Source organism: Hermetia illucens, chromosome 2 (assembly GCF_905115235.1).
Source record: "Hermetia illucens chromosome 2, iHerIll2.2.curated.20191125, whole genome shotgun sequence".
NCBI classification, from domain to species: Eukaryota; Metazoa; Arthropoda; class Insecta; order Diptera; family Stratiomyidae; genus Hermetia; species Hermetia illucens.
In genome coordinates, this window is record NC_051850.1 from 162,255,704 (window position 1) to 162,276,934 (window position 21,231).

At 45.0% G+C, this 21,231-nt stretch overlaps 1 protein-coding gene and 1 long non-coding RNA gene across 3 annotated transcripts in view; one reads left to right on the top strand and one right to left on the bottom strand.

Moving 5' to 3' along the window:
- LOC119649312 (protein bric-a-brac 1) overlaps positions 1-21,231 on the top strand; it is a 338,265-nt gene that overhangs the window by 237,985 nt on the left and 79,049 nt on the right. The window lies entirely within an intron of this gene.
- Positions 5,042-5,774, bottom strand: LOC119649313. Its single transcript, XR_005249121.1, has 2 exons — positions 5,347-5,774; positions 5,042-5,260 (listed from the first exon to the last, which is right to left on the bottom strand). It is a non-coding gene; the product is annotated as an uncharacterized LOC119649313 (long non-coding RNA).

A 21,231-nucleotide genomic window follows, 5' to 3' on the forward strand; every position in this document is an offset into this window, starting at 1 on the left:
ATTCGGTTGCGTGAACCATTGTAATTTGCAATTTCACCCCTTTCACGCAGCTTTCTCATTACCAGCGATGTTCGAGTGTCCTGGAATGTTTGAATGAATGAGACGTGCCCAACAGTGAAATACCTTTATAGTAGTCAAACTAAAGCTTGTCTCCTTTCTTATCTATTGAGCATATAATGCTTTTCTATCAGTGGTCGGGTTAGTTTTCATTACTTCTTATCTTCATTATCATTAGGTGAAAGTCAGTAGTGGTTTTCCCTTTTTAAGTCATTTTCCTAATATGCCATAAGCCATAGTACAATTGGCCTAACAAAGGCCTGAGTACTCATTGTTGCGGCTCCTCCCAGTAATCTAAACTAAACTTGCATTTGGAGGAATTACTCTGAGAAGATGGATATTTTTTTTTGTTTGAGGAGCGAAGGGTCCTAAGTTTGCATCCACTTGATGTCGGATCCAAACAAATGGAGAGCAGCTTGCTCAGCTTGCTACGGACCCCTCGTTTTGAGCTTAGAACCCAAAGTTCATACATCAGGGACGAAACCGGTTTATGGATGCTTACTTAGGACCACTCAGTGATTAAAAAACAATGGCGGATTTTAATGCAAAGCTCACAATTTGGCAAGGTCTTAAGAATGTGGCCAATGGGGTGGAATTACCCTCCAGATAAATTTGCCTCATGAGTGGATTGGAGTGATTCTCTGTTCCTTCAAAGAATCTTTCTAACAGGTTGAGAGCGAGGTTTAAATTTTGCTCACCTGGACACTTCGGCGTTGCGGCCGCACTTCTTGCTTTTCCAATTGTATGACAAGCCGACGCAGTGTCTCAAAATTCTGCGCTCGAAGGACTCGCACTTCTTTATAGCTTTGGTCGAGCAAGAGATCCATGTAGCAAAGAATCGGTCTTATGAGGATTTTGTATAGTCAGTTTAGATTTAGTGCAAAGTCCTACTCTTTTACGAAGAATAAAGTAGATTTTACTTAATGCACCGCGTGCTCTGCTGAGAGCAAGATTAGGGGTTGAATCGTAGGTGTTCATGAAATAGCATTCCCAGGTATTTCATTTGTTGTGAACTATTTACTACGGTATTCCCGATGTGTGGCTTTAAGCGTTTAACTTTTTTTTGGATAGATCTAGATCCCAAGTATCTGAATTTTCTCCGAAGAGTAATAACCTGCGTTTTGGCCTCGTTGATTTTTATCCCCCAGATCTGGTAGTACTTACAGAGATCTGTTAAGTATTTCTCTATAGCATTAGCTGCCTTACCGGGTCGGAGGCTCGACGAGAAGATAAGCGTGTCGTCAGCAAACTGTAATAGTTCTGTGCCGCTCTCTGGGATTGGAGCGTCGGCCGTGAAAATGTTGTAGAGTGTAGGTCCTGAAGTGGATCCCTGTGATACTCCAGTGACCGGAAGGAGATCGGAATAATCATTTCTCACGTTGACGTAAAAATGCCTATCTTCGAAGAAACTTATTATAAGTCTGATCACCGGGATAGGGAAATCAAGGCTGATTAATTTGAAGATGAGTCCACTGACCCATACGGAATCAAATGTCTTTTCAAGGTCTAATGCACACACTATTGTGGGCTTGTTATTGACGTTAAGTCTGCTACTCATTGAATCGTGAAGGTAGCTTAGTGCGTGTTTAGTTCGGAACCTGAATTGGTGGTTCGGAATAATGTTTTTCCGATCGCAATGTTGGACTAATCCCACTGTCCATGCTTTGTCGAAGAGCTTGCCCAAGTTGGAGAGGAGAGAGACGGGCCTGAAGTTTTGTGGTTCGTGGGAGCCGCCTTTTTTTTAATGGCGATTATCTTTGCTACTTTCCAAGTAGTGGGAAAGTAACCACTATTGATGCAGTTGTTGAAGACTGCAAGAAGGAACTTCATTGATGCCCTAGGGAGGTTTGTGATGACAATATTTGCTATGTCATCTGGCCCGGTTGATTTTTTACCGTTAAGGCTTTTAGTGATGGCTGCGAGCTGTGATAAGCTCAAAAAGGTTTTTGGGTCATTTGGTTTGCAGGATGGGTTAAAGATGGAGAAGGTAGTTAGTTTGAGTGAATGCTCATGAAGAAAGTCTTTGATTGTCGTGTCTACAATCGAACTGACGGCCTGGTTGTTACTAGGTGAAGGAGAATTTAGTTGATTTAGGAAAGACTCCGCGAGTATTGAGCTTTCCTAGCGTCACTGCCGATGTTTTCATTGTTCTTGGTAAGAACGAAGTTTTTGGATCTGTTGCGTGTGTTCAAATATATTAGATCCGGGTTTCACATCCGCTAGCTTGCGAGGGAGTTCCTTGCTACGGAATTATTCCACCTTTTGATGGATTAGTTAATCCGAGAAATTAACACTTTATATTCCGTGTTAGTTCTGTTGCCATTTTTGTGGAAGTTTCGTTTGAGATTTCTGCGCCAGATTTGCCTGACTTTCAGGTGTTTCATTATCTTGTGCGGCAGTTTATTGAACTGAATCTCATCGATTTTGAGGAGCTTTGTGTTTCTGCGTGTAGCAGAGTTAATGGAATCAGTAGCCAAGATGATGGCCTCATCGATTTCTTTGTCCGTTAGGTTTTGCGAGACAGTAATTTTTTCAGGTTTAGCTGTGGTGCTAATTCTGCCCTGAATTTATCCCAGTTAGTATGGGCGAATGATCTTATTCTGCTGGGTACTCACTTTTGCATTTGAGAGTTTAGGGAAAGTATAAGTTCAACTGCGAAGTGATCGGACATTCCTGGTAAAGTTTTGCACGTTAACACCTGCAATGTGAGAGTGGCGTCTGCGGACATAAGAAAATACAAGTATTGACTGACTTGCAGGCCTTGTGGGTGTGTCTGGCAAGATCATTTCAAGCTGGTTTAATGGACTTTGATTATGGATCCATTTTTCGAGGGCAACCCCATTTCGGTTTTTTTGCCAAATCGCCCCAGGCAGTGTGCCGTGAGTTGAAGTCCTCATCAAAGATTATGTATTTCGATTTTGACTGGAGATCGCTCAAGATTTGTAAGTCTTGGCCCAGTTGTTCAGAGGGAGAGTTACATTTTATGTAGACTGCAGCTATTAAGATGCGTCTATTGTCGTTAGTTTTAACTAAGGCCGCTGCCGCGGAACAGGTCTACAGATTTTTGATGGAGACTTCCTCAAATGCATAGTCTTTTCTGACTAAAAGGGCGGTACCGCTGTTGGTGTCGTCCCGGATAATGTTATATCCGGTAAAATTAACGATGTGCCTGCTTTTTAAATGTGTTTCTGAAACACAGAAGAAGTCTGCTTTCAGGGAATTGACCAACTCTTGTGTAGTGGCACGTTGGGCGTGTAAGACCAAGGACGCGGAGTTAAAAGTGACGATTTTTAACTCCATAAACTCATCAAAAGTTGGATAGCGGCTAATTGTCGCTGTTCATTTATTTGGGCCGAAGCGAGCGTTTCGACCAAGTTTTTGAAGGGCAACTTGTTGCCTTGAAGGACTTGAGGGGCGGTAGTTCTAGGAATAGTGTTCCTAGTTGTTTGGGTAAGAGGAGTTTGGGGGGCTGCAGATCTAGGGAGAGTATTCCTGCTTGAGCGTAAGAAACGCCCGGTTTGGCCAAGGTTTGTGACAATTGAGTCACCGCCTGTTTGGTATTCATGGTCTCGGCATTTTTTTTTTGCCCTGCCAGCTTCCCTTCTGGCAAACATGTAGTTGCCGGCGTGTGCGGACTGACCGCAATTGCAGCAAGTTGGTTTGTCTGCGGTGGGATTTGGGCAATCCCCCCGCACATGGGTTTTCGTGCACCTCACGCACCGGTGCACGATGGAGCAATTGATGGCGATATGCCCGAAGTTTTGGCAGTTGTAGCACTGCACTTCTTGAATCGGCTTGACTTTCTCGGGCGAAATTTTCTGGTGCAGGATATGTTTCACCTTAAATACTTCATTTAGATCTTGTTCTGGCTCGAAAGTAGCCATGAACAGCCCCGATTGCGACTTTAACGGAAGGGCCGGGTTCAGGCTGTGAGCAAGTTTGTCGGCTCGCGTGACTAGATTTGACACGCTTTTCAACTTTAGGGTACTCTTCGATGAGTTTGCGCATTATGTCAGCCGGGTCTGTCTCTCTATGAAGACCACGGATGCCAACTTGTTGCTTGCGGAACTTGAGGGACAGCAGCTTTAGGAAGAATATTTCTAGCTGATTGAGCTAAAGATAGGCTTAGCTGGGCCAAGTTTCGCGAAGCTTCGAGGGCTGCAGCTCTAGGAAGAGTATTCCCGGCTGTTGAGCGTAAAATACTCCTGATTGGGCCAAACTTTCTGACCGCCTGTTTGGCTCCAGCCAGCTTCTCTTCTGGCAACCATGTCCTTGTATGCCGGGCATCCGCGGTAGTTGGCGGGATCTCCAGTCTGGCCGCAATTGCAGCAGGTTGGTGTATCTGCCGCGGGTTTTGGGTATTCAGGTCGCAACAACAGAATAATAATAATTAGTGGCCTTACAGACTGATCAGTCAGACTTTGCTAAAGGGATAGGATATAAATACACCTTCGAGAAGTAATTAAAAATCACACTCCCATTCACATTTAGACCACCCCAACGACAACTGCATTCTGCTTCCTGCAACCACGTTTGAATGCATTGAACCCTGCATTTCCTCACTGTAAGATTTACAAGCCCAATATCTACTTGTTTCGCAACGTGCCCCCATGGAATGAATGCATTCCTTCATTTTATTTTTCAATTCATTTCACCGCACATTCTAACAATAGCAAAATTGTAAGGTATGACAAGCAACTTACATATGTATGTATCACAATTTCCATCAACAACGGCAGCATTGTCTGTAATTTGTTGTTCGTAATATGCACACGATTTTAATTAATTCAAATTTATGTTTGTTCCGTAATGTAAATGTATGAGTGCTTCAGTCGTATTCATTTCTAATTTTACGCTTTGATTATAATATATCATCATCACAATTCTCAACCTTGTACATGGAGCACATGCCCATATACGTACGTAGATAGGTACGTCTACACACTGTACTTTATTATATCAAATTAAAAATATCGGACTTCCATATAAAACCCATATAAACTAAAAAACATTTTCTACGACGAATTTATTCCGCAACGCTTTTATAAATTACATACATTGTTTCAATGCTCCAATGTTTCAATGGCCATACAATGTGGAAACTTAAATAAATAAATATTTTATTGTAGTACATATTATACAGGCATGCATTTAATTTCTTAATTGACAATAAATTACCGACATAAAATTAATAGCTGTTGTTCTGTATCATGACATAATGAAATAAAATGTTAAAAGAAGAATTAAACTGTGATAAAGGCACAGGGAAAAGTTGCAATAGTTAATTACTTGGTAATATTGTAGCAAATGAGCCTTATAGGAAACGTTCTTTCCGCTCGACCCTGCTTCGTTCCAGATTGATTTGTGTTTTTCAGTAATGCAGCCAGTTTTTGCTCCTACAACTCCACCATTGTTCCCACAAAGGTAAAAACTACCCCGTCTGTGCCACTTACTTAAGTAGACTCTCTGTTACCTCGCTATCAAGTAGATACTTTCGGTGTGCAGTTAACCCATATCGGGTCTAGTGAATGCTGATGGGTTTATGGGAATTCTCCAAGATGCATTGCTGACCAGGAGGTAACGTGTCTGGACGGCTGTTCTTGGACGCCCTAAAGACGTATCACTTTCATGGCGGTTTTGAATTCTGTACTCTTTGTGTTCAGTGACTGGAGTAGCAGCAGAACGTGTGTTCGCAAACGATTCAAGTATTAATGACAAAGCAGATGCATCAATTCTGCTCGCAGTGCGCACTTCTGACTTTTTCATGAGTCGCTATGGCTGGAAATAAGAATGAAATAAGGCTTAGAGCTTATGTATAAAACCATTTATGGGTCATGGCTTCATCGCACGCATCTGCGTTAATTTTGTTTATTTTTTTTCGATAACTGGAAAGGAGCATTTGCTAATTGACCTCAGCACTGTACTGCAAAGTGAGACAGAGTAAAGTGGGACATCACAGAGGTTAAAGCTTCACTATAATCCAAGTTAATACAGAACAAACACAAGCAGTTGACCAAAAAATTACCGATTGTATGGGGTTCTCATTGAAACAGTAATTATAGAATGAAGCCTGCAAATGAACGGCGGCTGGAAGAAAAACCGACTTTTCATCTGGTAACAAGCTTGTCATACTACCTCTGCCGGAAGACATGGTGTTTTCTTAGCACTCTTACTTATTCTTTGAAAGCTTTTGTTTGAATTCTCAAATTCTTAATGGTTGTTATCAATTGAATCCTTCCATTTGTTTTAACTTTTTTCATGAACTGTTTGAATATGCTGATGACATCTGTGTGGTCTTCCACCGAAACATGGTCCTTGGCCAAATGGATGTGAAGATAAATACCAACAAAACAATCGTTCTAAGTACGATAGATTATGTGTGAGCGGCTTAGAGGAGATTCACCCGAACTTCACACCAAAATAAGCGCAGCACTACTCATCCACGACTTTACGTACAACCTCGCTAACCTCGACCTTTTTTTGAGGAAGTAGGGTAAGTGAATGCGTTTACGCACAGAGTGTTGGACTCCCGCAACAGTACGTTGTCGGCGTGCCAACTGAACACCTCCCTGTCATCAGAGAACTAGCCTGGAAGCGTTTGACACATTACTTCGGGCTAGCCATCCCGCTCTCTCGTCTTTGGGAGCTTTCAGGTCACGGAATTCCCTTCACCAACGGGAGGGGAAGGGAGCAAGAGAGTTGTTAGTTCAGGAAACCCCTTACCATCCGATTCCTCCGCCGATCGAGTTAATTCTTCTCCGCAATAAAAAGAGCCCGAATATAATGCACAACACGATTCCAGCTGCCAGCGCTCTTTAGCATCTCTCTAACAATGTTGTCTGGAGGGAGCTCCATTGTGTCTGCATAAAGCTGCTAACGAAACCCGTCCCACCTCTCGCAAGAGAATAAGGTGTGTTCAGCATCGTCCGCCACTCCATTGCAGATAACACAATCAGCAGATCACGCCTTCCCAATCCTGTGCAGGTAAGACTGAAAACCTCCATGCCCGCTTAGGAATTGGGTAAGGAAGTAATCAATCTCACCGTGCGTTCGGTTCAGCCATGATCTAAATTGTCGATGAACCTCGACTGCCAGTCATCCATCCGCTTATCCGTCGCATCAATATGCCAAGTCTGCTTTGTGCCGGTTCAACAGTGTGTCCAGCAATAAGCGCCGCAACGTCGTCTGCATATCGGGGCATATCGAGCCTCAGCAGACTATCATAGGAAGCGTTCCAGGAAACCGGCCTGAGGATGGATCACTGTGCTACTCCCGACATGATTTCCATCCTCTTTTGGACCTCTAGCGTCTCATAGAGCAGGGAGCGATCTTTCAGATAATCCCTCAATAGCCGCAAGAGATAGCTTGGCACGTGGAATGAGTTTTCTAATATGCCTAGCATATCTGTCTCATCTTACGGAATTGAAGGAATTTCTGACATCAAGCGTTGTGAGGAGCGTCCAGATCGGCTGTTGTGCCTCGGCTCGATGAACCGCATCTACGATTACCATAATAGCATCCACTGTGGATCTCCCTGTTCTGAACCCGAACTGGCTTGTGGATAAGTCCCCGGCAGCGCGGATTGCCTCAGCGATTCTCCTCCTGATGAGCTTCTCGATCACTTTCCCGGCCGTGTCAAACTTACACAGCGGTCGGTATGCAGACGGGACCTCCGGGTCTCTTTTACCCTTCCTGATCAACGCGAGCCTGGCTACTTTCCAGCGACAAGGAAAGTGCCCTCCTTCAACTAAGCGTTGAACGCCTCAAACAGCAATTCTGCCGTTGGCAGCACCAGTTTGTAAACTTCCGCCGGGATGCCATCAGGACTTGGTACCTTCTCTCTCTCTCATTGTGAAAAGGGGGCAATTCGGACAGGATGTCTGGGGAACAATGTCAGTACAATGCTGTCCATCTGGTGTCAAGCTTATTGCCGTCGTTATCGGGTTAATGACTGAATTTACGATGGTATCAGCTGCGACGCTATATCCCCCTTGAGCGCCCTCCAGCGCAGCACTGCCTGCTCCAAGAGCTTTGATGAACTTCTTGATGTTCACCCTTGCGACATTCCACAGGCAGGGAGAGCGTCGCGTTGGTACTCGCCGGCAAGTAGCGTCAATCACTTCGAATTGGATGTACTAGTGACCACTTGCCGAGAAGGCTTCTAGGACTCGCCACCAGATGATGCCAGAGATTCCGACGCAAAAGTGATGTCAGGAATGCTTCCTTGACAGCCTGGGCGCCGAAACCCTGGCGTGGATCCGGTGTTTAAAACTAGGAGCTCGGTTCTCACCCCCATTTATAGAATCCGTTTCCCTCTGGAGTCTGACTGAGGCATGCTCCATTCAAGGGCCCTGGCAATCAAATCACCGCCCACCAGGATTCATCCCTCCGTTCTAGAAATGCCGTCCTCTAGAGCATCAAGCCGGCGCCGAAAGTCCGACATCGTCTCGTTCGGCGTCAAGTAAACGCTAAAAACGTTATTTCTAAACACTGGATCCAGACAAATCCGTTCCTTCGGTCTTCGGCAACAAAATGAAGTCGAACGTCGTCCCGAATTCAGATGGCAGCGGTGCCCGATAAATCGAGATGCCATGAGGCCGGGTCCTTGTTTCGGTATTACTCGCTAATTAGCACTAGATCAGCATTTACTTCCGCAGCGAACTGTGCTAGCAACTGGTGAACGGTTGCACTCCGGTGCATGTTAATTTGTAAAATGCAAAAATTAATTCCAGTTGCGCCCTAAGGATCGGACACTGTCCCGAGCCCGCAGTGTGTGCGACGCTTTCACCAGACCCGCCATGATCCTTGCAGAGAACGCAACTGTCGGTCCCAAAGAGGTTGGCTCTTGATACACGTCACGACTACCACCTTTGTAGAGCTACGCTCACATCACCCCACCGACGTCGACAGAGAGCTGTCGACGGCCCCGGAGACTCCCAGTGTGTCCCGACGTGTACCGGTCATTCGCATTTCGCTCTTCACCGAGAAGCTTTCGCGAGGCTACTATCTAAGACGTAGGTATACTGCCAGCTAGGGAGTCAGAACTCCTTACTCGGGCACCTCTGGGACATCACACCCCGTATCGTAAGCGACCCGTTAAAGGTCGCTGCGGACCCCATTGAATTTAGCCAAGGCGTACCATTAAATCCCTATAGCCCCAGCACATTCTGAAAATGGCAGTATGCACACCCTTCGAACTCTTCGAGATCACACGGATGCCTTTTGGTATGTGCAATGCGGCGCAAATTTTTCAGAGGTTCATACATTCTGCCCTGCGAAACCTCAACTTTTGTTTGGTGTACTTGCATTATGTTTTGGTTGCCTCTTCCTTTGAGTATGAGCATTGGGAACATCTCGAGTGCATTTTTCAAAGTTTCCTTATGTCTCCGGTCTTGTACTTAACGTTGAAAAATGCAAACTCCTTCAACAGCAGATGAAGTTTTTGGTCACACGATTTCCCCTGAGGAAATCCACCTGGATCCAGACAAGGGTCAGGTCATCACATACTTCCCACAGATAAGGGTCTGCGAAAGTTTTTGGGCATGTTAAACTTCCATCGTCTTGCCCAAAACCGCACATCACCTTTAATAAGGAACTCTAGACAATCCGGTTTTTCGCCGAGGTCCAACAATTCGATATCCCTAAAAGCTGTCAGGCGTCCTGACCTACGCCATCGTTCCATCCCAGGCAGGGTCTGCCTCGTCTTCTTTTTCTACCATAGATATTGCCCTTATAGACATTTCGGGTGGGATCCTCCTCATCCATACGGATTAAGTGACCCGCCCACCATAACCTACTGAGCCGGATTTTAGCCACAACCTGACGATGATGCTATCGCTCATAGATTTCATCGTTATGTAGGCTGCGGAATCGTACATCCTCGTATAGGGGGCCAAAAATTGTTCCGAGGATTCTTCTCTCGAACGCGGCGAAGATTTCGAAATTTTTCTTGCTACGAACCCAAGTCTCCGAGGAATACATGAGGACTGGCAAATTTATTGTCTTGCACAGTAAGAGCTTTGACCCTATGGTGAGACGTTTTAAGCAGAACAGTTTTTGTAACCTGAAATAGGCTCTGTTGGCTGCCAACAACCGTGCGCGGATTTCATCGCCATAGTTTTTATCGGTTGTGATTTTCGACAATAGATAGGAGAAATTATCAACGGTCTCCAAGTTGTAGTCTCCTATCTTTACTCTTCCCGTTCGGCCAGTGCGGTTTGGTGTTGTTGGTTGATTGCTTTTTGGCGTTGACGTTGCCACCATATATTTCATCTTGCCTTCATTGATGTGCAGCCCGCGATCTCGCGCTGCCTGTTCGATCTGGATGAAGGCAATTTGTACGTCTCGAGTTGTTCTTTCCATGATGTCGATATCGTGACCATAAGCCACGCCTTTACCTCAGCATCACGGATCACTTTTTCCAGGGCTACGTTAAAGAGGACGCATAATAGTCTTAGACCGTTGTTGATGTCGAATGGTCTTAAGAGTGATCCTCCTGCTTTTATCTGTCCTCGCACATTGGTCAGGATCAGCCTAGTCAGTCTTATCAATTTTGTCGGGATATCGATTTCTCTCATGGCTGTGTATAGTTTTACCCTGGCTATGCTATCATAGGCGGCCTTAAAGTCGATGAAAAATGGTGCAACTGATCGCTTGCCGCAAAGAGAAAATCTGATCTGTTGATGATCCGGCCTAGCAATATAGCGGAGAATATCTTATAGAAGGTACTTAGTAATGCGATACCGCTTTAATTTCTGCACTGCATAATATCCCCCTTTTTATGTATGAGACAGATACTATCTCGTTGACAGAGTCGTCAGGCATTGATTCGCTGTCCCACACTTTGAGCACAAGTTGATCAACCACTTGGTGTAATTGGTCGCCTCCATATTTAACCAATTCGGCTGTAATTCCATCGGCTCCTGGCGACTTATGATTTTTTAGCCGATGAACCATAATTAACGAAATTCTTATCTACAAATAGATTCTGAAGTCTGTTTGCATATTCGGTAGACAAACCTGAATCTGTAGTTGCAAATCAGCAAATTCAGTTAGGGAAAAGTAACGAATACATCCCCGGAAATGAATTTGGTTTAAATCGTCGGCAAAAAAGGTTACAAAATTCATGATTTGTTGGTATAAAATTTGTGAGAAATCATCAACGATTTCCAATTCCCAGCAAAATTTTTTGTTAAATTTTTCAGTTGGGTATTTTCTGAAAACAGATCCCTGAAGAAATTGACACATTTCAGGCCCCCGTACTCGTCCCTTTTGCAACCAATATTAAAGAGAAGATTTTTTTCAGATTTTTTAGTTGAATAGTTTCTGAGAACGGGTCTTTATTAAGTGCGGCAATATAATTCACCGCATGTGTGAGGGTTCACAGTTTCAATCTTTCTACCGAATTTTGTGTCAATAGGTGTAACTGTCTCCTAGTGCGTGTAACAGACAGATAGACAGCGAATCATTTGCAACAAAACCTTAAAAATGAATGGTTTCGTTTTTCGTCTTTTGCTATGTTTAGTCACAACAATTTATTGAGCTTGTACATGATTAGCGAATGCTCTTTGCCTCTAGATATTCTTTAGGGTACTTATATATACTTTTACGTTAGAAGGTAGTGTTGGTTATCCAATATGATTTTCGCAAAGTGACAGAACGTAAGCCCACTTCTATTCGTTACACTATGTAGAATATTTTCCTTTTACATTATTGGCGTAGTTTTCCCTGCCAATTTTCTCTCTTTCTCTCTTTGTCTCGGCAGGATGAGCATCGAGGTGTATAAGGCTTCATCCTGCTGACTTGTTGGTAAAACTTGCGCGACTGGTGCGGTTGCTCCCTGTACTCTTCTAGTTCACAGACCTGTTGGTTCTCCCAGGCTTCCTTTTTCCGTCTGTGAAGTCACTTCTCCGCTCGTCGGAGTTCATGAGTCTCTGCGCGTGCCCGCGTTTTTTGAGAATACAACATCACTCGGTATGCAGCATTCTTCCGTTCCATTGCTAGCTTGCATTCATCGTCAAACCAGCCGTTCCGACTTTTTTTGCGGCTGGGGCCAAGTATGTTTGTGGCCGTATCAATGGTAACGTTCTTCAGGTGGTTGTGAAGATCATTTGTTGATGCTTCATCTTCACGATCTCTGTTGACTGCGGTTATTGCAGCATCCATTTCACCCTTATAGGTGTTACGGAGGGCTGTGCTGTGAATGGCTTTAGCATTCACTCTCACCTTATTATCAGAGGGGATTGAAGGTGGTGTCGTAATTCGAGCTCGGAGCACTATGCCAACGAGATAGTGGTCCGAGTCTATATTGGCCTCCCTATATGTTCTGACATCCATGAAGGCTGAGAAGTGGTGGCGTTCAATTAGCACGTGGTCAATTTGGTTGAAAGTGGTCCCGCCTGGAGAGGCCCACGCATGTTTGTGGACCGTACTTTCAAGGTACTTCCAAGAGCCATTTCGATGCGATACTGCTAACTGAATAATCCGCAGTCCGTTATCATTGGTATCCCTCTGTAAACTATGGGAGTCAACGTATCGACTGATTACTGGCTCCGTTCCTATTTGACTGTTGAAATTTCCAAGTATGATTTTGATATCATACTTGGGACAGACTTCGAGGGTCCGCTCAACTGCCTCGTAGAAGGTATCCTTCTCCGACTCTGCATGGCTTATATTTCTAAACTTGCCTCCCAAACGCAGAGTGCATAGCCTTTCGCTTATATTTTCCAAGCCGATAACAGCAGGTTTCATTTTTTGGCTGACTAAGAAACCTACTCCGAGCACATGGCTCACTGGCATCTCTTGCAATGCTGTTACATCAGTCTTATATTGGGACAGCGTATCGGATAGTTGCTCAACAGCATTCGGTCTGTACAAGGAGCACACGATCTATGAGAAAATGCGCAAATCGTTAAACCGTTGTCGTTGCCGGGTTCGTCGTTGTAAAATCCATCCTGACCGAGGCTCCTTCCGTGGCTTCGTAACATCGGTTTTCACTGTAGGGTTGTGAGCCCTACCCAGCCCACAACCTGGAGGACCAGTTGGTACATTTTGCCCCGTTTTTAGGCGCGGCAGACTCGCCTTCATCATTCTCCGTCTGCAGTTTTTCATGAAGAAAGAACTCCCAGCGATCATCATGTGGAGATAGGGTTTGGTAGTAGAGCTGTTGGTGTTGGTTCAGTAGGCATTTCCCAGGTTTTATGCTTCATTGTGGGTACCAATCCACGTTTCGCCCTGGGACGTATACTACCCTTTGACCGCCGGCTATTATATAGACGCTCCTTTATTCTCCACAATATTGATTGAGTTTGTGTCGCCCTCTTTGGTAAAGTACCCTTTCTTCTTACAACTTCTGGACTGAACGGACTAATCAATGCTCTTTTGCATACTTTCGTGAAGTGTTGGTACATGAGTAGTGGTGAAACCGATCACGACGAGCCGACCCCGTTTGTGAATAGGACAAAGGCTGAAGAACAGAAGAAGTTGGTGCGTGGACAGAGTCCTAGAAAAAAATCCGAACCAAAGGGGCCTTCCATATTACCAAAATATCTGCGCATCTAATATTGTTAAGGTCTCCATTTTGGGCCTCTGAAAACATTTCTGGCCCGAGGGGAATCATTCCTTTTTCTCTCGTCAAGTCTGCTTGAACCTTTACGTAAGTTGAAGAAACCGAGTGTTTTGGGGAACGCTGGGCCAAAAATGTTGTCCTTTTTACTCAAATTTTGTGGAGGAACAGAAGAAGATGCTTTTTTGGGGGATCTTGGGTACAATAAAGTCAAATTCACAATATCGATTGAGCTGTATCCTGTCATAATTGGGTGTCCAAGATGCCTCTCAGCGAGTCTGAGATTACAGTAGCTGTTGCCTCTTTTGCTTCAAATTGGTCTTTGAGAGGACAAAGGTCCTTGTTTAAAGTCGTTCAGTTTGCTAAGAATTGATAGTCTTCGCACTTTAGATGGTATATCTGAAATTTGGGAGTCTTTCCATTGCTTCTGGAAGTTCTTGTTGGCAAGTCTAATTAAAGCGATATAATGTGGTAGTTTGAACGATATTCCTTAAGGGTTCCAGTTTTGGCCTTAAGGATGTCAGTCTGTTCGCTTGGTCCATTACACGTTAAATTTATAATTTCTCGATTGCATAATGTACCGTGTTGGGGTGGGGCTTAACGAGAGGATTTACTGAATTACTCGCACCATATCCTTGCAGCCCCATCAACATTCCTTTGCAATTCATCACACGTACAAAATCACTTACCACTTGGTGCAAAATTAAATGATTTTCATTTGTACGATTAACCCATAGCATCACATACTGTCGACTGACCAATTTACTTTGATATATCCAGCAAATATGATTTAAATTTTTCAATTGGTGAAAGTGAAAGTGAAATGCTTGCCGGTTTTTGCTAGATTTAACGCGAGCCTTTTATATGATCCATGCGAGTATGGTTGGCTGATATCAATACCATCATCATACCATTGCATCACAGCTGAGGTGCAACAAACCGTTGTTGTTATTTTCGATTTTTACATGAATTGCCACTGCACTTTTCAGCCAGATTACCCTCCTTTGTTTGAGTTGTGTGTGGCATGTCACGGCACAATCCGGCGGTGAAATTCGAAAAACCAAAATTACCTAATGACCGCAGTGAGGGGATGAAAATAAAGTTTGGTGGCCACAATCGGGCATAAACTTAACCCAAACACGTTACCCTCGGAATATAAATTGTTGCCGGGAACGCTTTAGGGCTATTCGTTCGCGGCCCACTCCAAGGATATATATGCGCTCATACAGGCGGACATAGCTCCTAGTATATATGTATATGCGAGATTCGAAGCGATGCGATGCCACTCGACATGTGTGAGGTTTGAACCCATTAGCGATGTGGAGTGTTGCAGCAACAGGCAGAATATTGAATTGTTGTTATTCTGTGTCAGAAAATAGGAAATTATTACCCATAGTTAATTTTTGCTGGTGTCGATGGGTAATGGTCTCTCGATTCCCTCTAATGTTTCGAAAATGGCGTGAAAGACCCCACCGTGAAGTATCCTCGAGAGTAAGGGTTTTTGAACGCCGTCCTAATTATTCAAATAGAGCCTCGCTCCTCGCGCTAGTTGCAAGTTTTTGTGCGAGCCTTTGTAATCTTCTTAAGTACGCACCAGGCTGGTCACTTGCAGGATACTAAGCGGACCCGGCCGGGTCAAATCCTCCGAGCCGTATGATATTCGCACATTTGTATTCTATTATATAATGTATCTATCCGGAATAAAATAAACATTTCCTGCTCACATTTCCCAGCACCCTATGCTGACCTCCGCTCGTCGGCTTCCCCGGGAGAAAGGTAGAAGTTGCAAGGAGCGGAGCAATTGCTTACGTTTCCTTTCTTCTGTTCGCTTCTGTTGAAATTTTAATAGCATAAAATATGCAATCCTTTCGTGCCGGTCGAATGTGTAATTCATTAAAAACTGTGAGGTAAAAAGCGCACAGTTACATGAAGAGCCCGACGACTGGCAAAGTGTAAATATGGAATGATTCCAATCCAACCCTGTCTGCGTCTGTGAGTATCGACGATAAGTTCTTGCCCTATTCTGTTCATAAATGCATTGCATTTTGCATTGCATTAATTTCATTCCAAGACAAGAGAAAAAGAAGTATTTCATGTAATTTTTAAAATTGTGAAGAGCACCTTATGCAAAATTCACGACCTATTCGGGTATCGGAGAGCCCGACTCGAAGGATTTCATGGGGCGAATGCGGAACCGTGGGGGTGGGGGGAATAAAATGGGGCCTGATATCCGTTACCTTTCAAGGAATATATTCAGAACTATGTAAGGAAGGCACTTCCGTATAAGAAATTTACGACTATGGAATTAAGGTACGAGTGAAAGCTACACAGCCATGGCTGCACGTATAGCACTGCAAAATTGTATAACATTCATAAAACAACGTGCAAACTATTCCGAGTAATATGTCAGAACGGAACTGCTTGTCTGGCGAGTAGGAAATCCATGAACACATTTGCTCCTTGGAGCTGAGCCGAGGGGAGTAAGGCGGAACGACCGAAGGAACTGAGTTGATTGATACAAGAAAGTATGGTTTGTATGCTTCATAATTCAGTCAGATTCTTCGGGTCATCGGTACTGCTCAATGAATAATTCATCGGTCAGCATGCATATTTCAGCAGAAATTCATGTAATAAAAGACAATCAAATATTAAGCGGTCCACGGTTACACAGTATCGACCGATACGGGCTATCAAACGGGAGCAGTACCACCGGAATTGTTTATTCTTGCGGATGTGTTAACTATCTGTATGAATTGTAATGAAGGAGAGCCAGACAGACACCGGACTAATGCCTGACCAACTCAACTCAAGTCCACGAGGAGAAGCTGTGCACGTTGCAACCCTATCAAGTGCATCTAATCCGCCTTGGGACCTGCGACACTTGGAACCAAGTGGCTGCATTCTGGCGGCCTCAATTTTACTTTTCCTCTCAGTGGGCAAAGCTCCGCGACAGAATCACCGAACAAAATATTTACGGCAATTGTGCGGAGCATCGGATTGCATAACCTTGGATCAGATTGAAGACGGGAAGCGTGACATTTGCGCCAAACCATCTTCTGAATGAATCTCCCGTCAGACGACCGCATCGTATCGGATTCACCTTTTCAAAAGAAAGTGACGGAGACTCCCAGGTATGGTTAGTCACCAGCAGCAGCAGCAATGAATGAACACATCAGCTGACGAGAAGTTTGTTGTGGAGAAGCGAAGCGTCTATGTACGACGTAGACTTGCACACCTGGTGAGAAGGTGGATTGTAAAGCTCAGTGGAGACTGCATCATCGCGTGCGGAGCTGGGAGAGTGAAGTGTACATGGAGCTGCCGATTCACAACTCGTCGCCAAGTGCTCGGCCCGAGACGCTACACATCTCCACGTACATCTTTCATCACCTTACACCCTGCTCAAGTGGGCGGTTGCTCTCTAGCTAACCTACATATCTGCTGTATACCACGGTGGCATTCAGGTGTGCTTCGGTTTGAACTAGACGACTGCCAGACGTGCGGCGTAAAAGTTGTATTGAGCCTGGCCCCAAGTGATCCGGCACTTGGGACCCGACTCTTGGAGCACCTACAGCTTGCCGAGCATAAGGAAGAACGGCAATAGGAAGTAGTCAACATCTTTATGAATCGACTTGAAGGCATTCCGTACGAATTCGTAGCGTCCACCATAAGCGTTTAAACCGAGCATCAGCTCCATTGTCAGTAGCTCTCGGCTTGAGTGTTGCCGAGATTCTCAGTCCAAGGTGGTTGCAATTCAGTGCAGGGTGTATGCCGCCCCTAGAACACCAAGTAATGAGGTGAGGACAGTTGCTTGTGGCACTTATTTACACGACTCCATCCGTTTTGCGACTGCGAGAGGGTTCTGCTCGCCTAGGGCGACTACAAACTGCAGCTTCATTCACACGTTCTCGACATTTCCCTCCTCCTCCAACATAAAGGGTGGATTTCTTGAAATAGATACATAATCATCTATCTTGACTCCTAGAATGCACCCCCGGCCATCTGAGTACCAACAATTGGAGCCCAATCCCCAATCGGTAACTCTGCCACTCCTCGGCTTGCCGCAAAAGACCAAGCCGGCACCATCGGACACGGTATCCACAACTTACACTTATCTATCCATTTGTTCTATTTTAGATAAATGGCAATCTTACTGCAGATTACGGCTCTCATGCTGGGCATGTTGGCGGCAAGTAGACATTTATAAAGAGGACAGCCACAACCGACTGGGGTGCTACAAAGGCGAAAAATAGAGAAGCGACCCGACTCGGTATCTCATCTCATGAATCTGTGAATGAAACGGTGAAGTCTTTGAGAAAATTTTAAAGCTTTTTTCTGCGTTCGGACTTGGCCACACGTATCTATATGCATACATCCGTACACATGCCCGGCCTGATAGCAGGGGACCTTGCAGCCAAGTATCTACGTACACACGGCAGCTGGAAGAGCTTAGCAATATCAACAGATACACTAGCATAGCTTGCATATCAGAGAAAATCATTGGAAAAGTCGAAGGAACGGAAAGACAAGTTGTAGAGGTGGGTGGCGTTCAAGTGATCATCATATCTATGAATGGAAGAATGAATGAATAAGTTTTTGTCTAGAAGCGACCGGTGTGAAGAGTTTAATTAGACGGGTGTTTTCCGAAATGTAAACATGCGGAATTGTACTTTTAAACGATCCACTTGGAGAGCGCTTGAGACTGGGCACCTGAAAGCCGGTAAGTCGTCCATGTACTCATGGTTTTTTTGGAGGTTTGAATAACCCCATTACCGGCCAGGTGGGATATTTATAATATGTGCGCGGAGGCAGTCATTCAAAGTAGCGATGATGATACTGATGCTTCGAGACACTTGGCCTTAGGGAATATCCCTCTTGTGGGAGGTGAACCTTTGAATTCCAAGGTGAGAGGGTATTTTCAAAACAAATACAGAATTGCTGACAACGCTACATGAATTTAATGGACCATACCACATTGCATTTCATAGTGAGGTTACTATGGACATATAAGGATTATTATGGACTCAATATATTCCTTGATTTCCCTTTTTGAAGCGAGGGAAATATGTTAAAAAGAAACACGGCCCTTAGTCGCCTTGACATTTTCTTCAATAAAAACCAGTCTCTGTTACTGCTTAAAGGGGTCATCCCGTGTGAAGGCCGTTTGTAAACACAAAACCTTATTAAAATCATCTGTCTTTTTTTTTTTTGATTTGAGGAGGTGGAAATCTTCAAAAGACACTGGCCTGGACACGCCAACGTGTGGGATTTTTACCCACTAAAACCAACCCCGGCTCTGCTCTGGGTCCTCTGGGACGTAGTTTGGACAATCGGGTGAGGTATCTAGTTTAAACCTGAAGAAGTACTGGCGATATCCTCCATGCCCCGTGAGAAACTGAAGAAGATTATAATTAAGCTCACCGTACCGTCTCTCCAACCACTCCTTGATGGCAGGGGTGAGCCTGTGTGTCCACCGACCCTTTCCCGCGGGCTCCCAACGCTCTTGCCATCTATTTAGAGATCTCTCCCTTTCGGTGTTCTTCGTTTGTGATAAAGGAGATATAGACTTGGCATTATATATATTCGTCATCTCATCTGCCAAGATGTCAATGGGTATCATTCCAGAGATGACGAATGTTGCATCATCTGAGACCCGTAGGGCTGTTCTTCTGTAGACTGAACTCAGTTTGTTAGCGTTAAATGCGATTTGCAATGCCTTTCCCCAAACTGGAGCTTCATAGAGCAGGATCGAACACACTACCCTAGCTATAAGCAATCTGGAAGCATGCCGTGGCCTTCCCACGTTCGGTATCATCCTTGGCAGGGCCACACTTGCAGTGGATGCTTTATCATAAACATACTACACGTGTTGCTTATAGCTAAGCTTCCCGTCTATCATCACTCTCAAGTATTTGCTGGCAGGCTCAGAAGTGATGATATGATTCCCAATTTGAATACGGGCAAAATTTCTTTTACAGCGCTTCCGTTTTTTCCTCCGAAAGTGTCAGACCAGAACTCCCTAACCAACCCTTAACAGCACACCTGCGGAGATAACACTCCTGGGGTCCGTCATCGGTGTCATACCAAAGCCTCCGTTCTTATAAATAGCTGTAAGATAAGCGGGAATACCAATCTTCGCCACAGATTCCCGTATTAGGTTCCAATTGGCCAGGGTCACTGCTATGCAATATTTGCTAGTTCTGCCCTTTCCGTGGATTGTGGTGACTGGCGGTATTGCCGTGTCGTTCAGAGGTCGCTGGAAGCTGTCTATGCCCCCCTCTTACTGTGGTAATAACCCCTGGATAATTTTTAACAAGAGTGAAGGGCACGTGATCTGCGGAGATGATCGGCCTCTGAATCGCCCCGTCACAATTCTATAGGTGCTCCCCCACGGGTTTACGTCCGCTTCCGAACAGAGCTCCTTAAAGCTTTTCCTCTTGCTCCGTTGGATGGCGAGCTTGAGGGTTTTTCGGGTTTCCTTATAGGCGCGCTCTTGTTGCCCTTGGTCGATTCTGCCTACCGCTTTCTGAGCCGCTCTTCTGGCTTGGTGACAGGATGATCGAAGGCTGGTCAGTTCAGTATTCCACCAGTAGCTTGGTCTTCTACTGGGGACTGAGTACCTCCTGGGCATGGACGCGTCACACGCTTGGCGATGCATTGTGCCACATGGACAGCTTTTTCCGTAGAGGCGCTTGCTTTATTAGGTTGGTCTAACCACACTTCTATGAAGGTTTGCTCATCCAGCCTGACATCTTTCTTGATTTCGGGCATAATGGTCTTCTGTCCGGTGACTCCACCCATAGCCCAAAGAAGATTGCCTGGTGATCGATGTGGGTGTAGTCCTTGCCGATGCACCAGGACTTACCACGTGCCAGTGCAGGGCTGACAAAAGTTAGGTCTACGATTGAGGCAGACCCCCCTTTCTGAAAGGTGTTTATATATCCTTCGTTGGCCAGAATGACATTCAACTGTTCGAAAGCATCTAATAGACTGCTGCCACTTGCATTTGTCTCTCTGCTACCCCACTCACGGGCTGAAGCATTGAAGTCACCAGCAATCACCCTTGGACTACGACGGCATTTCTCCCCACACCTTCTGCATCGATCGGACCGATCAATGCCGCTGGTGCATGCCTTTGCGAAATGGCCAAACGCGAGGCACTTGAAGCACCTCTTTAGAGAACCCATCCGATTCCAACCTTCCCGGCTGTCAATAACTTCTGCGCTGCGCCCACTAGTAACCGCAATGTGTCCGTTAGAGTACTGCGATAGGCTTTCCGCAAACTCACAATGGACTCTTCCGCAAGTTCCTCCAACTTGAACTTTTCCATCAAGGCAGTGCAAATTTCTCCTTTGGATGGCACTTCTTCGAGATACTTACACTGTATATAGACCTCATGTTCTTGGGTCCGTACTGTGACATTCTTCCCCAGTGAGTTCTTAACCTGAGTTCGGAAGCCATCAGTTTCCCCCAAGCTGGTTTTTTCAGCTCAAGAATCTTGCTGATATTTCCGCCTAGATCTTTTAGGTCGGGGTTAACTTTGACCTTTTTCAGTATCGCCGCGTAGGACAAACTTCCATTGCTGGAGATTACAATCGCTTCTGGGCGAATTC